General features: G+C 51.8%; 1 pseudogene across 1 annotated transcript; it reads left to right on the top strand.

Annotated features, from left to right (window-relative positions):
- The first annotated feature begins 12,534 nt into the window (after positions 1–12,534).
- Positions 12,535–13,608, top strand: LOC310890505 (olfactory receptor 14C36-like; annotated as a pseudogene). Its single transcript has one exon. The product of its transcript is annotated as an olfactory receptor 14C36-like (transcript).
- The last annotated feature ends 2,929 nt before the right edge of the window (positions 13,609–16,537 follow it).

Raw genomic sequence — 16,537 nt, 5'->3', positions numbered from 1 at the left:
GCGCAGAAGGGTTTCTCCTTATTTCAAACCAAACAACAGGAAAACATGCAGCAATCTTCCAAAAGCAAAGCAAGCTCCTCATCCTGTATGCCTCCTGTGAGGTTTAAGTTCCCAAAAGCATGACTGGACCGGAAGTCTTTTATACTGATAGACCAGAAATTATAAGTGTTAAGATTAGAATTAATCCATATGATATTAATTCGATGATAAATGATGATGAGCTTTCTAAGGACACAATTAGACAGACTGCAGATAGCTGGGCAAGCTTCAACTCCCTGAAGCTCAAAGCAGCACCTGGGTTGGTGAGGGCGGTCTGAGTGATCCAGGAGGAAGGGGAGGGAAAGCCAGGAGAACCATGGGAAGTGCATAGGTCCAGACAGGCAGCTGGAAAGGGGACATTCAACATGGACTGCTTAATCAAGACGGGTGGATGTACCTGGGAGATGAGGGAGCACACCATGATAGACAAAGCGATGACAATGCAAGTACAGGTGAACACCAGTATTTCTTTTTCTGTGATGAATGTACATCCTGAAAATGCCTATTTCTTCATGAGAGAAACTACACTGTGTGACATTTTACAGAACGGATTGAATCATTTCAGGTAATGAGTAGTTGCTTTATGACTTCGGTAGTGAAGAAAATAGTGGGTACTGAGGCAGAGCTTTGCTGTCTGACCATAAGCAACCAGTGCCAAGGTCTTCAGAGTAGTTTATTCATACTTGAAATATTTCCTCGAAATCACATTTAATCACAGTAATTCCCTGGAATGGAAGCTGTCTGAAAGGACCTGCAGGAGATCAGAGCCCATTGGTGGATATGGTGGAGACAGGTGATGTTTCCCGGGCACCTCCACTGCCAGCAGTGCTCTTTCTCCTTGAAACTGCAGCCCAGCCCAGCACAGGAAACCCCTTCAAGGCAAATTCCTTCTTCAGCTCTTTCTTGGGATAGACCTAAATTTGAAATGGCCATTGGGATCCCAAGACACTCTCCCTCCTTCCTAGTAGGCACCTAAACATCCATTTACCATCCTAGGTCATCTGTGGAAAACTCAGGCTGAAAAACTCAAGAGCAGGACACTTCAAATGGCTGAGGCAGAACCCATCAGCTTGCCCCACTTTGGGGAATCATCCCCTTCCAACTAGGGTTTTTAAAGTGAAAAATGTGAAATGACCCATCAGGTCAATGCGCAGAGTAAGGGAATGTCATAGGCATTGTGCTGGAGTGTCAGAAGGCAAAAAGCACTGCACTGTGCCTCAGAGTAATCAAGGAGACCTAATCCCGTTCATCCGTGAGATAAAGCAGAGTGAAGGACGTTGAGTTGTGTCCTAACATGAAGAAGGATGTACATCACTGGTGAAGGAACTCTCTTTTTGTGCCATCACCAATGCAAATTACACAAGAACTACATCAAATAAAAGTAACGTGTCCCACCCTGGCCCTGTCACACCATGGGGAAGCGGAGGGACCTTTTTCACTTTCAGCCTCTTTTTCAGAGAGGCTTTGCCCTCTCCCTGTGCACCACGGGGCACAGCCTGGCCCTAGATGCTCCACAACCGCCGTGAAGGTCGTGGCAGGCTGCGGTGAGGGGACGAATGCCCTGGGCCCCCTTCCTGCTCTGCCCAGGCCAGCAAGGGCCCCGAGCGGCCTCGTGTCCCCTGCCCCTGCAGCTCTGGGCTCCCTTCCCCAGCCCTGGCTCTGCAGCACCAAGCCCTGCTGGGAGCCCTCCCCTGCATGCTGCCACCGCTCCCTGACGCTGCTGGTGCCCTCTGCCGGGCACTGCCCAGCCCAGCCCAGCCCCTGCCCACCTCTCCCCACCCCCCTGCCCTTCCTTGGTCACCCAGTCTTGGCCCTTTCCTACTGTTCACTGAAGGCCTCTGAGACCTTTGTGCTGTGGCCTCGCTGTGTGTCCTGGCATTGCAGAGCTCCCATCAGCCCGTGCATCCTTTGGCTTGGCTTTACTGTGAAGACCCACTCACTGCCCACCCAACACAAGGCACACAGCACCCCAGGAGAACCCTTAGGGTATCCTGGTGGCTCCCGATACCTCCCTGATGCCGCCAGCCCTGTCATGTTTCAATCCCAGGAAGCTGCCTCTTGACCAGTCAGGGCCTCCAGGGGCACTGGGAATCCACCAGTGACGACTCAGTCCAGCCCTGACTCCCTCACCCCCCCCCACCCCGTGCCCTCATGCCCCTGTGTCCAGGTGGCACCCAAGCACAAGAGTGAGGCCTTGAGCCTGGCATTCCCTGAGCATCTTCTGCACTCCAGTTTGGGAAGAGGAGCCCTGAGTACTGAGCAACTTCACTTTTAGTACCGAGATGCCACAACAGAGGCCAGGTGTCATTTAGGAATAAACACATTCAGAGAAAGCCTCTGGGTCACACAGAGGGTTGGTCATCTGGAAAAGAGGAATGAAAGCAAATATTTATCTGCAAACAGAATTTTAAAGAATACGTACCTAAAGGTCAAAAATTGCCTGAGATTAACCTGAGTTAAACTAGAAAAGGGAGATAGCCAATTGATTGCTAAGGAAATATTACCACTAGAATCAGTTTCTTCAGTGTGGCTTTCAGGTCCTGGTTCCTCATGCTGTAGATGAGGGGGTTCACTGCTGGAGGTACTACTACATATAAAACTGCCAGCAGCAGGTCCACGGATGGTGAGGAGATGGAGGGGGGCTTCAGGTAGGCAAACGTGGCAGTGCTGACAAACAGGGAGACCACGGCCAGGTGAGGGAGGCACGTGGAAAAGGCTTTGTGCCGGCCTTGCTCAGAGAGGATCCTCAGCACGGCCCTGAAGATCTGCACATAGGACAGCACAATGAAAATAAAACAACCAAATACTAAACAAACACTAAGCACAAGTGCCCCAACTTCCCTGAGGTAGGCCTCTGAGCAGGAGAGCTTGAGGATCTGGGGGATTTCACAGAAGAACTGGTCCACAGCATTGCCTTGGCAGAGGGGCAGGGAAAATGTAGTGGCCGTGTGCAGGACAGCATTGAGAAAGCCACTGCCCCAGGCAGCTGCTGCCATCTGGGCACAAGCTCTGCTGCCCGAGGCACCCCGAGGGCTCACTCCATGGGTAGGTGAAACCCCCATCCCCAGGCAGCCTGGGAACAAGAGCAGCAGCAGCACGGCCAGGTGGAGAAGCCAGGAGGAATGGCAGCGTGCTGCTGCCAGGGGAGGCAAGGCCAGGGAGGGACAGACGGACACTCAGCACACCCTCCTGTGCTGCAGCTCTGCCTGCAGAGGAGGCAGCTCCTGCTCATTGCAAATGATCTGTGCTCACCTCAAGCCTGCAGAGACGTCCCAAAGGCAGGGCATTGGGCTTCAGAGAGTTTGTAGCTCCGAAAGATCAGCTAGGATAAAACCTGAGACGACAATGATGACGTTGATGCAGTGTGTGGGCTGAGGTGTGGGAAGGGACTTTATGAAGTTCATTGATGACATACTGGTCCCTCACCGCAATGCTCTAGGAGTCTCAGTCTCCAGTACAATCCTGACCACTCGTTACCCTGTAACCTGCCTCCCTTCCACTGCAGGAATCTGAAAGCACAGCCTACAGAAAAAGGCTTGCCTTTCTGGTAGCCCCTGCCTTGGTCTTTCTCTTGAAAAATCCAACCATAAATGCCATTCTCTAAAGCATCTTCTACTCCTCGCTGGAGAAAGAGAGAGACCCGTCCCAACAGATGCTATCAGGAATCGGATGTGCCAGCTGTAGAAGACCCCTCTGGCAACCCCACCTGCATGGCCCTGCAGCCAGAGACTCACGGTGCCAAGAGCCTGCAGATCTGTCCTGCCACACGCTGCCCTCTGTTGCTGCGCTCCTCACTGCCTCCAAGCCCTCTCTCCTTCTCTCCTCTCCCCGTGCCAGCTGCGGTCAGAGCCCCCAGCCCTGCTGCGCTGTGCACAGGAGCTGCTCCTGGGCACAGCTGTCTCTCTGCACCAGGGCCCTCTTGCCACGAGCTCTCTCTGTCCCACGAGCCCGGCCCAGCTCAGCGCCAGACGCCCAGCCCAAGGCATTGGAATCCCCCCTCGCGGGGCTTTGCTGAGGAGCCCATGAACCTCAGGCACTGAGAGACAATTGAAGCCATCTCTCAACAAGTCCAAGTCAGAGGCAAGTTTCCTGCAGTGTCCCCCTGAGGGCCAGCACTGACACAGCCTCCCTTGGAGCTCGTTAGAGCACAGCATTGGAGGCAGTGAGGACAAGGAAACAAAGGCAATGTGAAGGTGACCCTGATGTGTAGGAAATCTGGATGTGTTTCACCAAGCACAAGGGTCAGGCCTTGACCCCCAGCCCCTGGGAAGGGAGATCCTTTCCCTTCACACACTGCTCAGGGCTCTTCCTGGGGCAGGAGGAGATGGGGATGTGCATGGCCAAGTGCAGGAGAATGGTACGAGCCCTGCCTGGTTCATGGGTGGGGGCGAGGAGGCAATGAGGCCCTGGTGCTTTACCGAGAAGCTGTCTCCTCCTAGGCCTCAGTGGCAGAGACAACAGCCAGAGCCATGGACACAAAGCCCTGGGTCCTGATGGGGCTCTCAGCCTTGGTAGAACCCTTGCTCTTCTCCACACGAGACAGTGCTAGCGACTCCCAGACCTACAGATCTTTGCCTGCTGGCTGTAGACCCTCATCTGTGTGGTATCTCACAGGATCTGAGCTGAGTCTGGTAAATCAGATCTTCTTGGTGGCCATGCTCCTCATAAGGCAGCTCTGTAGGAAGCTGGCCTGGTTCCTGGTGAGCAGCACCACTGCTCGTATGGCATCCTTCATGGGGGATGTTCACAAGTCTATGGAGCTAGATGGGATCCCCCTCTTGGTACTGAGGGATCTGGCAGAAGTGCTCACCAAGCCACTTTCCATCATTTATCAGTGTTATAAGTTATTCTTTTAGCCAGAAAGAATTAGTTTATTGAGTAAGCGATCAGCAAGCAAAACAGCACTGGGCGGCCGGGGAGTCCGTTCACCTCAAACGGTGCGCACTCCCCCCCCCCTTCACAGTCCCCTTTTATCATCGAGTTCTTCCGGGGTTACGTAGCCCCCCTTCCTGCTACTGCGGCTGCGTCGACTGTTGCTAGGGGGTCGTCTCCGGTCCCTCTGGTGGTCGCACGGATGAAGGCCGTAGTCTTTCTCCGCTTGGTATGTGATGTTTTTGCCTCCTTAACCGGTCATGCTGTTTTGTCTTAAGATAGGACAGTGGGTTATCAATTTTGCAGTTATAGTATTTACACAAAGTTCTCTCAACTCTCCGTCCGAGACAGCAACAGGCAGGGAGACTCAAGGTCCTTACAGCCACCTGGCAACTCCCTTTGTTCCTTCTTAATATAGCCATGGGAAATAATGAACAAACATGCTTCATACACCACAATCAGCAGTCCTGGCTATCAGGGGTGTTCCCAGTCAACTGGTGACTAGGAAATATTATGCCCACCTACCAAATGGCTGGAAGGAGGATCTGGGGAACTACAGGCCTGTCAGTCTGACCAGTGACGGGGAAGTTCATGGAGCAGATTATCTTGAGTACCATCATGCAACACTTAGAAGACAACCAGGTGATCACGCGCAGTCAGGAGGGCTTTATCAAAGTCAGGTCCTACTTGACAAGTCTAAACCCCTTCTATGTCAAAGTGATGCACTCAGTGGATGACATAATGGCCGTGGATGTGCTTTATCTAGACCTCAGTAAGGATTCTGAAACTGTTTCCTACAGCGTTCTCCCAGAGGAACTGGCTGCTCGAGGCTTGGACGGGTATCTGCTTCCTTGGATTAAAAAGTGTCTGGGTGGCTGGGCCCAAAGAGCTGTGGTACATGGAGCTAAATGGAGTTGGAGGCCGTTCTCTAGTGGTGACCCCCAGGGCTCAGTTCTGGGGCCAGTTCCCTTGAATATTTTCATCAGCGATCTGGACAAGGGGATTAAGTGTACCCTCAGTATGTTTGCAGACAACGCTAACTTAGAAGAGAGTGTTGGTCTGCTGGACGGTAGGTGGGCTCTGCAGAGGGTCCTAGATAGGCTGGACTCATGGGCCAAGGCCAAATCTATGAAGTTCAACAAGGCCAAGTGCTGGGTCCTGCACTTGGGGCACGACAACCCCATGCAATGCTGGGGAATGGCGGGTGGAATGCTGCCCATTGGAAAGGGACTTGGTGGATAGTCGTCTGAACAGGAGCCAGCAGGGTGCTCAGGTGGCCAAGCAGGCCAACAGCATCCGGGCTTGTACCAGGAATGGTGTGGTCAGCAGGAGTAGGGAAGTGATTTTGCCTCTCCACTCAGCCCTGGTGACGCCACACGTCAGGTACTGTGTTTAGCTGTGGGGCCCCCAGCATAAGAAGGACACGGATCTATTCGAATGAATCCAGAGGAGGGCCACGAGGATGATCAAGGGGCTGGAGCACCTCTCCTCTGAAGACAGGCTGTGGGATTTGGTGTTGTTCAGCCTCGAGAAAAGAAGGCTCTGGGGAGACCTTATGGCGGCCTTCTAATACCTAAAGGGGGCTGTAGGAAAGCTGGGGAGGGACTCTTCATCAACTAGTGTAGTGACAGGACTAGGGGAAATGGTTTTCAATTGAAAGAGGGTAGGTTTAGATTAGATATTAGGCAGAAATTCTTTACTCAGAGGGTGGTGAGGCACTGGAACAGGCTGCCCAGAGATGTTGTGGATCCCCCCCTCACTGGAAGTTTTGAAGGCCAGCTTGGATGGGGCTTTCAGCAAGCTGGTCTAGTGGAAGGTGTCTCTGCCCACGGCAGAGGGGTTGGAATTTTAGGATCTTTAAAGTCCTTTCCTACCCAAACTACTCTGTGATTCGCTGATTCTGTAAATCCAAAACACAGCACCACACCAGCTCCTAGGAAGAAAAATTAAGTCTATCCCAGCTAAAACTAGGACTATATCCACCCCTTACTCCATACCTTTGTTCCTATGTCATGCTCAGGTCTGACACTTTCTAAATAACTATCACCACTTTTCCTCTCTTTTGATATACACACAGAGATATCTTGCCCTTAGTCTATTTGTGTCCTGGCTTTGGTTAGGATTGAGTTAATTTCCATCCTAGTATCATAGAATCGTAGAATGGCTTGGGTTGGAAGGGACCTTAAAGATCATCTAACTGAACTCCCCCCAGATTGCACCCACTAGATCAGGTTGGCCAAGGCCTCATCCAGCCTGGTCTTGAACACCTCCAGGGATGGGGCACCCACAACTTCTCTGGGCAACCTGTTCCAGTACCTCACTACCCTTACAGCGAAGATTTTCCTCCTGATGTGTAGTGTAGATCTCCCCTCTTTTAGTTTAAGACAATTCCCACATCCTCCTGTCATTACCTACCCCAGTAAAGAGTCCTTCTCCATTGTTTTTAAAAGACCCCTTTAAGGATTGAAAAGCTGCAAGGAGGTCTCCCTGGAGCCTTCTCTTCTCCAGGCTGAACAAACCTAACTCCTTCAGCCTGTCTTCACAGGCGAGGTGCTCCAGCCCTCCGATCGTCTTTGTAGCCCTTCTCTAAACTTTGCTGTGAGACGTTTACATCTTTCTTGTGCTGGTGGCCCCAAACCTGGACACAGTACTCCAGGTGAGGCCTCACAAGGGCAGAGCAGAGGGGGACAATCACCAGCCTCCACCTGCTGCCCACTTCTCTCTTGATGCAGCCCAGGATGCAGTTGGCCTTCTGGGCTAGAAGCGCTCACTGCTGGCTCTTGTTGAGCATTTCATGCAGCAGAACCCCCAAGTCCTTCTCTGCAGGGCTGCTCTCAATGAGTTCTTCTCCCAGCCTATCCCCATGTCTAGGATTTCCCCGGCCCACGTGCAGCACCTTGCAGTTGGACCTGTTGACCCTCCTTAGGTTAACATGGGCCCAAATTTCAAGCTTGTCCAGGACCCTTTGGATGGCATCCCTTCCTCTGTTGCATCAACTACACCTCTCAGCTTGGTGTCATCTGCACACTAGCTGAGGGTACACTCTACCCCACTGTCTGTGTCACTGATAAAGATATTAAACAGTACCGGTCTCAGGATAGACCCCTGAGGGACACCACTCATCACCAGCCTCCACTTGGACATAGAGCCATTGACCATCGCTCTCTGGGTGTGACCTTCAAGCGTACTCCTTATCCACTCAGTGGTCCACCCAGCAAAGGTGTATCTCTCCAATTTGGAGACCAGGATGTCATGTGAGACCATGTCAAAGGTCTTACAGAGGTCCAAGTAGACGACATCGGTCGGTCTTCCCTTGTCTGATGTGGTCACTCCATTGTAGAAAGCCACCAGACTGGTCCGGCACAATTTACCCTTTGGTGAAGCCATGCTGGCTGTCTCGGATCACCTCTTTGTCTTCCATGTGCCTTAACATTGATTCCAGGAGGATCTTTTCCATGGTCTTGCCAGGCACAGAGGTGAGGCTCACCATTCTGTAGTTCCCTGGGTCCTCCTTTCTACCCTTAATCAAAAGGGGAGTGATGTTTCCATTTTTCCAGTCACCAGGGACTTTACCCGACTGCCAGGACTCTTCAAATATGATGGAGAGAGGCTTGGCAACTACATCAGCCAGTTCCCTCAGGACCCTGGGATGCAAGTCATCATGCCCCATAGACTTGTACTTGTTTAGTTTCACCAGGTGGTCTCGAACCTGCTCTTCACTTACAGCAGGTGGGACTTTGACCCCCAGCCTCCATCTCTGGGTTCAGGGAAATGAAAGACTTGGGAAGCCTGACTGGCAGGGAAGACTGAGGAGAAGACGTTGCTGAGTCCCTCAGCCTTCTCCATGGCTGTCATTACCAGTTCACCCTTCTCGTCCATCAGAGGGGGAACACTCTCCTTGGCCTTTCTTTTCTGAGCAATGTATATATAGAATCTCTTCCTGTTATTCTTTGCTTCACTTGATAAGCTCAGTTCCATCCGTGCCTTGACTTTCATTATTCCATCTCTGCACATCCAAAACTGAAGCATGCATGAGGGCCTGGGAAAAAGGAACCCTGGATCCACAGAAGCCATTTGGGAAACAAAAGTTTTAGGTCGGAAGTGTGATTCTGTGGAGGTGCAGAGCTGATGGGCCCATTGTTCAGGATGATCCTAAAGACCTTTGTGTCTTTTTTGCTCCTGGCAGCAACACCACTCCTTCTTAGGAATAAAGTAGACAAAAGAGGTGAGACAGATACTATGAGATCAGGAATGTCACCCGAAAGCTGATCCCAGTAAGATATGGGGAGGTCAGGAGCAGCCTGGACAAGAGAGATGTGAGATTTTGGGGTGGGAAGAAGAGCTTGCCCAGCAGAAATTAATGATTTCATAGAGGTATGAGGGTTCATGTAATGTTGATGCTGCGGTAAGACTGACTTAAAACAGTCAGGTATGGCCCTTACCTTACTTGAACCAGGAATTTTAATCCCTAAACATAAATGCTACTACAACACTCTGACAGGAATCCATTTTCTCTCTTGCTAACCCTAATGCCTTCCCTTAACACTAGCATTAAAACGGTCTATTTAACCCTAGACATCTTGGCAGACCTAAAAAAACCCTAAACCACAGATCTTGCCCATACCTTAACCACAGACCTGACACCACAAGCAGAACACCAAACACACCCACTAAAACTTTGCTTAATCTCTAACCCAGAAAGTGAAAAACAGGTACCGAGGGGGCTAGAGAGAGGTCAGCTCAGCCTCAGGATCTCCTGCCCCAGCAGGAGGAATGGGACTGGGGCAGTGACTGGGAGGTCACTTCTGTCTCTGCAGCTGATAGGGCAGCAGCAGGAACGTGTCACGCAAAGGGACTGTGAGGTCCCTTGTGTCTGGAGGTGGCAGGTCAGCCTTGGCTTCTCCCTGGGATCTGCACTTTGGGGCTGACATCTGCCAGTGGCCCTGCTAGGCCAGCAGAAGGCCCCTGCTTGGCATGCTGCCTGTGGGATCCCCTCTGCCTCCATCCCCAGGACGACCCAGACAGAAAGAAGGCCCGCACAGGGGTTGTCCTGTCCCTTCTGCTTGAGTCCAGCACTGGACAGCAGGAGGCCCAAGGCTTGGCTGTGTCTAGCCAAGAAGCTGCAAGGCCAGCAGCAGGCCCAGGCCTTGGGAGATGCTGCTGAGGTGACTTCTGTGTGCTTGGCTGACAGGCCGCAAGGAGCCTGATGGGTTGGGATGCCTCCTTCAGGAGTAGTTTCCACCCTGATGGAGCTTTGTTTTGTTGTGGAGATGAGCAGGAGAGAAAAAACTGCCACAAAGTGCCCCTTGGAAGGTTGGCACTGGCCATGAGGAAGAAGAAATGTCCAGGGGAACAACTGGTCTTGCTGCTAGAGCCTGAGGCACAGAAGGCATTAAGTGCCTCAGCCTTCACCTCATCTCTTGTCACCAGGTTTCCTCCCACAGACAATAAAAGATGATGAAGCTCCTGAATCCTCCTTTATTAAAGTATTTATGTAAACAGTTTTTATTGTCTTTGACAGTAATAGACGGATTTAGCTCCAGCAGGGCTTTGGCCCTTCTAACTTTGACCTGCACAGCCCCATAACATTCAGGACACAGCTCCAGACAAACTGACAGCATGCATGAGAAGGAAGCACAGAAGAGGTGGAACCTGGCAGCCTTCTGTCCCCTGCCCTTCTGTGACTCTGTGCTGCAATTCCATTCAGCTGGTTACTCCTGTATTATCCAAACTTCCCTGCAGCTCCTGATGCTGCTGTCTTGTCAGAGATAGCACAAACACAGGAAGGTTGAACTGTTTCCCTGCAGACATGAAAAGCTGATAGAATGCAGCATCTGTCCAGGAGAACCTTGAGAAACTGCAGGATTTTGCCTACAGAAACCTCTTGGCATTTACAAGGAGAAGAGCCCAGTCCTGCAGCAGAGGAAGAGGAACCCCGCACATCAGGGCACACTGGGACCCTGCTGAGTGAGCAGTGCCCAGGAGGAGGAGGGCCTGGGCACCACGAGGGATGCCATACGAGCAGTGGTGCTGCTCCCCAGGAACCAGGCCAGCTTCCTACAGAGCTGCCTTACGAGGAGCATGGCCACCAAGAAGATCTGAGTTATCAGACTCAGCACAGATCCGGTGTGACACCACACAGATGAGGAAAAGAGGTGGAGGTCTGGGAGTCCCTAGGACAGCCTGGTGTAGACAGGACAGAGGGCTGTGGCAAGTCTGAAAGTCCCAACAGGACCCAGGGCTTTGTGTCCATGGCTCTGGCTGTTGTCTCTGCCACTGAGGCCTAGGAGGAGACAGCTTATCGGTAAAGCACCAGGGCCTCATTGCCTCCTCGCCCCCACCCATGAACCAGGCAGGGCTCGTACCATTCTCCTGCACTTGGCCATGCACATCCCCATCTCCTCCCGGCCTCCTGCCCCAGGAAGAGCCCTGAGCAGTGTGTGAAGGGAAAGGATCTCCCTTCCCAGGGGCTGGGGGTCAAGGCCTGGCCCTTGTGCTTGGTGACACACATCCAGGTTTTCTACACATCAGTGTCACCTTCACATTGCCTTTTGAAGAAGGAGAGAAGGAGAGAGGGCTTGGAGGCAGTTGGCAGTGGGAGGATGCTGAGAGCTGCCTGCAGGAGAAATCTGCACAGCCCTTGACAAGGTACGTCTCTGGCTGCAGGGCCATGCAGCTGCACGTCCTGGAAGGGTCTCCTGCTGGGTCTTGTTTCTGGGAGGGCAGTGGGCAATGCAGTAGGCTTTGGGAGTCCTGCTGGATGGCACTGCGAGGTGAGGAAGTCTGGCAGAAGCCCCTCGGAGTGCCCTAAGCCAGGTGCCCCCGGTCAGCCAAGAGCCAAGTGGCCGAGCCTAGTTCAGACACTGCAGGGGATGCAGACTGGATATTGGGACACCCCAGCTTGTGGATATCTAGCTCTGTCTGAGGGGCATTCTCCTGGTCTGCAGGCTGCTCTCCAGCAGGATGCAGCTCTCTCGTGGCATCCTTGTGTTATCCAGGTGCCCTAAGGAGGAGACAGCTCCGTGCTAATGCCATGTCTGTGCTGCTGGATGGCTGTCTGTGGGCAGCTGGAGTGAGGCCTCTGCAGCCCTGGATAGGAGGGAAGAGCTGAGATCCTGCTTGCAACCAACAGACCATGTGAGGATTCTGCCCAGCTGCACTTGGACTGGGGCTTCTCTGCTCTCAGCTGTCTCCAGTTTCTTCTCAGGGAAACACCTGAGCAGGACAGTCGTGCAGCTCACAGAGGGGTAGCTGAGAACAGGAGTGTTCAGCAGTGGCATCTGCAGCTCTGTTTGTCATTGGGGTGCATTGTTGGAAACAGCACTGCAAATTTCATTGACCTGATAAATGGACTGACCTTGAGTTCCCCCATGGTCCTGCCTCCCTCCTGCTGCACAGCAGGAAGGATTCCTCTGGAGCCCACAGCAGCCCCTGCTCCCAGTGCCACTCTCAGCCAGCACCAGCTGCAGCTCAAGCAGGAGAGCTGCAGAAAGGTTCTCCTGCAAAGAGAGAGGCTTGGGCTGGGGGTGCTCTAAAGCTTGCAATAGGTTTTCCTCAGAGAAGTCTGTTCTAACTTCTTCTGCCTTTTCCTCTCCAACAGACAGCAGTGTCCAAAGTCAGGAAATGGCCAACAGCAGCTCTGTGAGCGAGTTCCTCCTGCTGGCATTCGCAGACATGCGGGAGCTGCAGCTCCTGCACTTCGCGCTCTCCTGGGCATCTACCTGGCTGCCCTCCTGGGCAACGGCCTCATCCTCACCGCCGTAGCCTGCGACCACCGCCTCCACACCCCCATGTACTTCTTCCTCCTCAACCTCGCCCTCCTCGACCTGGGCTGCATCTCCACCACTCTGCCCAAAGCCATGGCCAATGCCCTCTGGGACACCAGGGCCATCTCCTATCAAGGGTGTGCTGCACAGGTCTTCCTTTTATTCTTCTTCGTTGGAGCAGAGTACTTCCTTCTCACTATCATGTCCTACGACCGCTACGTTGTCATCTGCAAGCCCCTGCACTACGGGAGCCTCGTGGGCAGCAGAGCTTGTGCCCAGATGGCAGCAGCTGCCTGGGGCAGTGGCTTTCTCAATGCTGTCCTGCACACGGCCACTACACTTTCCCTGCCCCTCTGCCAAGGCAATGCTGTGGACCAGTTCTTCTGTGAGATCCCCCAGATCCTCAAGCTCTCCTGCTCAGATGCCTACCTCAGGGAACTTGGGGCACTTGTGTGTAGTGTTTCTTTAGCCTTTGGCTGTTTTGTTTTCATTGTGCTGTCCTATGTGCAGATTTTCAGGGCCGTGCTGAGGATGCCCTCTGAGCAGGGCCGGCACAAAGCCTTTTCCACGTGCCTCCCTCACCTGGCCGTGCTCTCCCTCTCTCTGCACTGTCATGGTTGCCTACCTGAAGCCCCCCTCCATGTCTTTTCCATCCCTGGACCTGGTGGTGGCAGTTCTGTACTCGGTGGTGCCTCCAGCACTGAACCCCCTCATCTACAGCATGAGGAACCAGGAGGTCAAGGATGCCTTGGTGAAACTTATGACTAGATGTGTTTAAGAATCAATAAATTGCCCCTCTCCTTTTGCATGTAGCACATAATATCAACTATAACAGAAACAAGAAATCTGTAAATTTTTGTTGCTGTTGATGTTAGTTAATATTCCAGGATTTTCTTAATTTAGCCCATGTTGCCCAGTGATATATCTTTATTTGTCCCTTTTCTATTTCTGTCTGTGTTGTGTTTGCAGCTCAGAGATTCTGTATACAAGGAGCCCGTCTCTCTGTGAACATATACAAAATATAGGAGGCTGCACTGCCTTCCTTGTCTGATGTCCCACCTGTGAGACCTGGTCTGGCTCTGCAGATCCCTCCTAAGGGGGGATCTCCTCCGGCACTGCCTGAAGGCTGAGGCCTTCCTGCAAAGCTGCTGTCAAGAACAAGCCCCAGGAAGAGGCTCCAAAGGGGCACGATGCTTTGCTTCTTTCCACGGGGTCTCGGTGTGGTGAGAGCACAGACCCAGCATGGACTTTCAGGGATTTGGGGCTGGTTCAGAGGTTCCCTGTTAGCTGCCAGTGCCCTCCAGTTGATGAATGTTCCCATTTCCTAGGCACTGGGGCTCTACGGCACACGATGGGGCTGATGGCTGACAGCACCTCCCAGGACTGCAAGTAACTGGCTCCTGTGTCTCTGAGAGGCTGGGAGTCCAGCAGCAGTGCCATGGGCTTGAAGGATCACAACCTGCTCACATCTCCCTGGGCAGGTCCTGGGCCATAAAGGGGGTGTTTTGTAGGTGTGGTATTAGGAGCTCAGAGGTGCCTCAGAAATTCCTAATCCAGTCCTGAGTGAATATCTCTGAAGAGGATTGTGAGTTGAGCTTTTTCTGAAGTAGCCGACAGGTCATCCCTTGGCTCCTGGGATCCTGGGATCTCTGCCATTAGGCTCACATCTGCCAGGGTTCATGATAGGGCAGCAGAAGGCACCTGCTTTGCGCACAGGTTGTGAGATCCACTCTTCCTAAGTACCTGGTAGGCCCCATAGAGGAAGAGGTCTTGGGCAGGGGTTGTCATGTCAGAAGTTTCAGCTTTTGCCTAAAGTCATCCTGACTTGTGGGGACGACACAAAGCTGGGAGGAGTGGCCGATACCCCAGAGGGCTGTGCTGCCATTCAGAGGGACCTCGGCAGGCTGGAGGGCTGGGCCGAGAGGAACCTCATGAAGTTCAGCAAGGGCAAGTACAGGGTCCTGCGCCTAGGGAGGAATAACCCCAAGCACCAGTACAGGCTGGGGGGGGGGGGGTGACTGTCCTGGTTTCCGCTAGGATGGAGTTAATTTTCCTCCTAGTAGCTGGTACGGTGCTGTGTTTGGGATTTAGGATGAGAATAATGTTGATATCACACTGATGTTTAATTGTTGCAGAGCAGTGTTTACACCAGGCCAAGGACTTTTTGGCTTCTCGCTCTGTCCTGCCAGCGAGCAGGCTGGGGGTGCAGCAGGAGCTGGGAGGGGACAGACCCAGGACAGCTGACCCAAACTGGCCACAGGGGTATTCCATATCATCTGACGTCATGCTAAACAATATATAGGGGTGGCTGGCCGGGGTGGGGGGCCGGCTGCTCGGGAATAGGCTGGGCATCGGTCAGCGGGTGGTGAGCAATTGGCATTGTGCATCATTTGCTTCATACATCATCATCATCATCATCATCATCATCATCATCATCATCATCTTATTATTATTATTATTATTACTATTAATTATTTTAATTTCTTTCCTGTGCTAATAAACCCTTTCTATTTATCTCAACCCACAAGTTTTCATTTCTCTCTAATTCTCTCCCCCCATCCTAGAGAGGGAGGGGGAAGGTTGAGCGAACCTCTACAATGATTCTGTAGAGGTAAGAGGCTTCAGGTAATGTTGATGCTGCTTTAACACTGAATTAAAACATCGATGTAAGGCCGTTACCCAATATTAAAGAGTAACCTAAATCCCTAAACCTCAGTGCTGCTCCAACACCCTGACAGGAATCCGCTAGTCTAATGCTTGAACTCAAAGCACTCCGTGAAGCGAAACTCAGCCCGTAGCCCCATCACAAAACCACAGAATCGCGGAATCGAAGGGGTTGGAAGGGACCTTGGAAGACCACCGGCCCCAACCCCCCTGCCTACAGCAGGCGGCCCAGGCGGGTGTCCAGACCGGTCTTGAACATCTCCAGAGAAGGAGACCCCGCAAGCGGAGCAGAGGGGCAGCGTCACCTCCCTGCACCCACTGGCCACGTGCCTTCGGACGCCCGCCAGGATTCCTTGGCCCTCTTGGCCACCAGGCCCTCCTCCTCTCTCCTCTCCTCTCCTCTCCTCTCCTCTCCTCTCCTCTCCTCTCCTCTCCTCTCCTCTCCTCTCCTCTCCTCTCCTCTCCTCTCCTCTCCTCTCCTCTCCTCTCCTCTCCTCTCCTCTCCTCTCCTCTCCTCTCCTCTCCTCTCCTCTCTTCTCTTTTTGTTTTGTTTATTTAATTTTTCATTTCATTTCATTTCATTTTTCATTTCATTTCTCATTTCATTTCATTTCATCTTTCATTTCTCATTTCATTTCATTTTTCATTTCATTTTTCATTTCTTTTCGTTTCATTTTTCATTTCATTTTTTGTTTAATTTTTCATTTCTTTTCATCTCATTTTTCATTTCATTTTTCTTTTCATTTCATTTTTCATTTCATTTCTTTTCATTTCATTTCTCATTGCATTTCATTTCACTTTTCATTTCTCGTTATATTTCATGTTATATTTCATTTTATATTTCATTTTATTTTCTTATTTTGAAGCAAACACCCGTAAACCACAACACAACTTGCCAAAAAACAGAACTAAGCTTCTGTTTTTTGTTTTTTGTTTTTTTTTTTTTAAAGTTGTGTTTTTGCAGTAAGGGGTGAATTTTGTGTCTTTCAAGGGAGTCGTGTTGTCACAACGAGGAGAAATGGAGACAGGAGGGCAGGAGACACCTCGCTGCTCCGAAATAAGGTGGGAGCTCGAGGACGAGCAGTGTGGGGACAGGAAAACAAAAAAGGGGGAAAACAAAAAAAGGGGGAAAACAAAAAAGGGGGAAAACAAAAAAGGGGGAAAACAAAAAAGGGGGAAAACAAAAAAGGGGGAAA

The sequence above is a fragment of the Anser anser genome, assembly GCF_964211835.1.
Source record: "Anser anser genome assembly, contig: HAP1_SCAFFOLD_32, whole genome shotgun sequence".
NCBI lineage: Eukaryota > Metazoa > Chordata > Aves > Anseriformes > Anatidae > Anser > Anser anser.
Note: the sequence above shows the minus strand (reverse complement) of the source record. Positions and strands in the feature narration are given on the sequence as shown.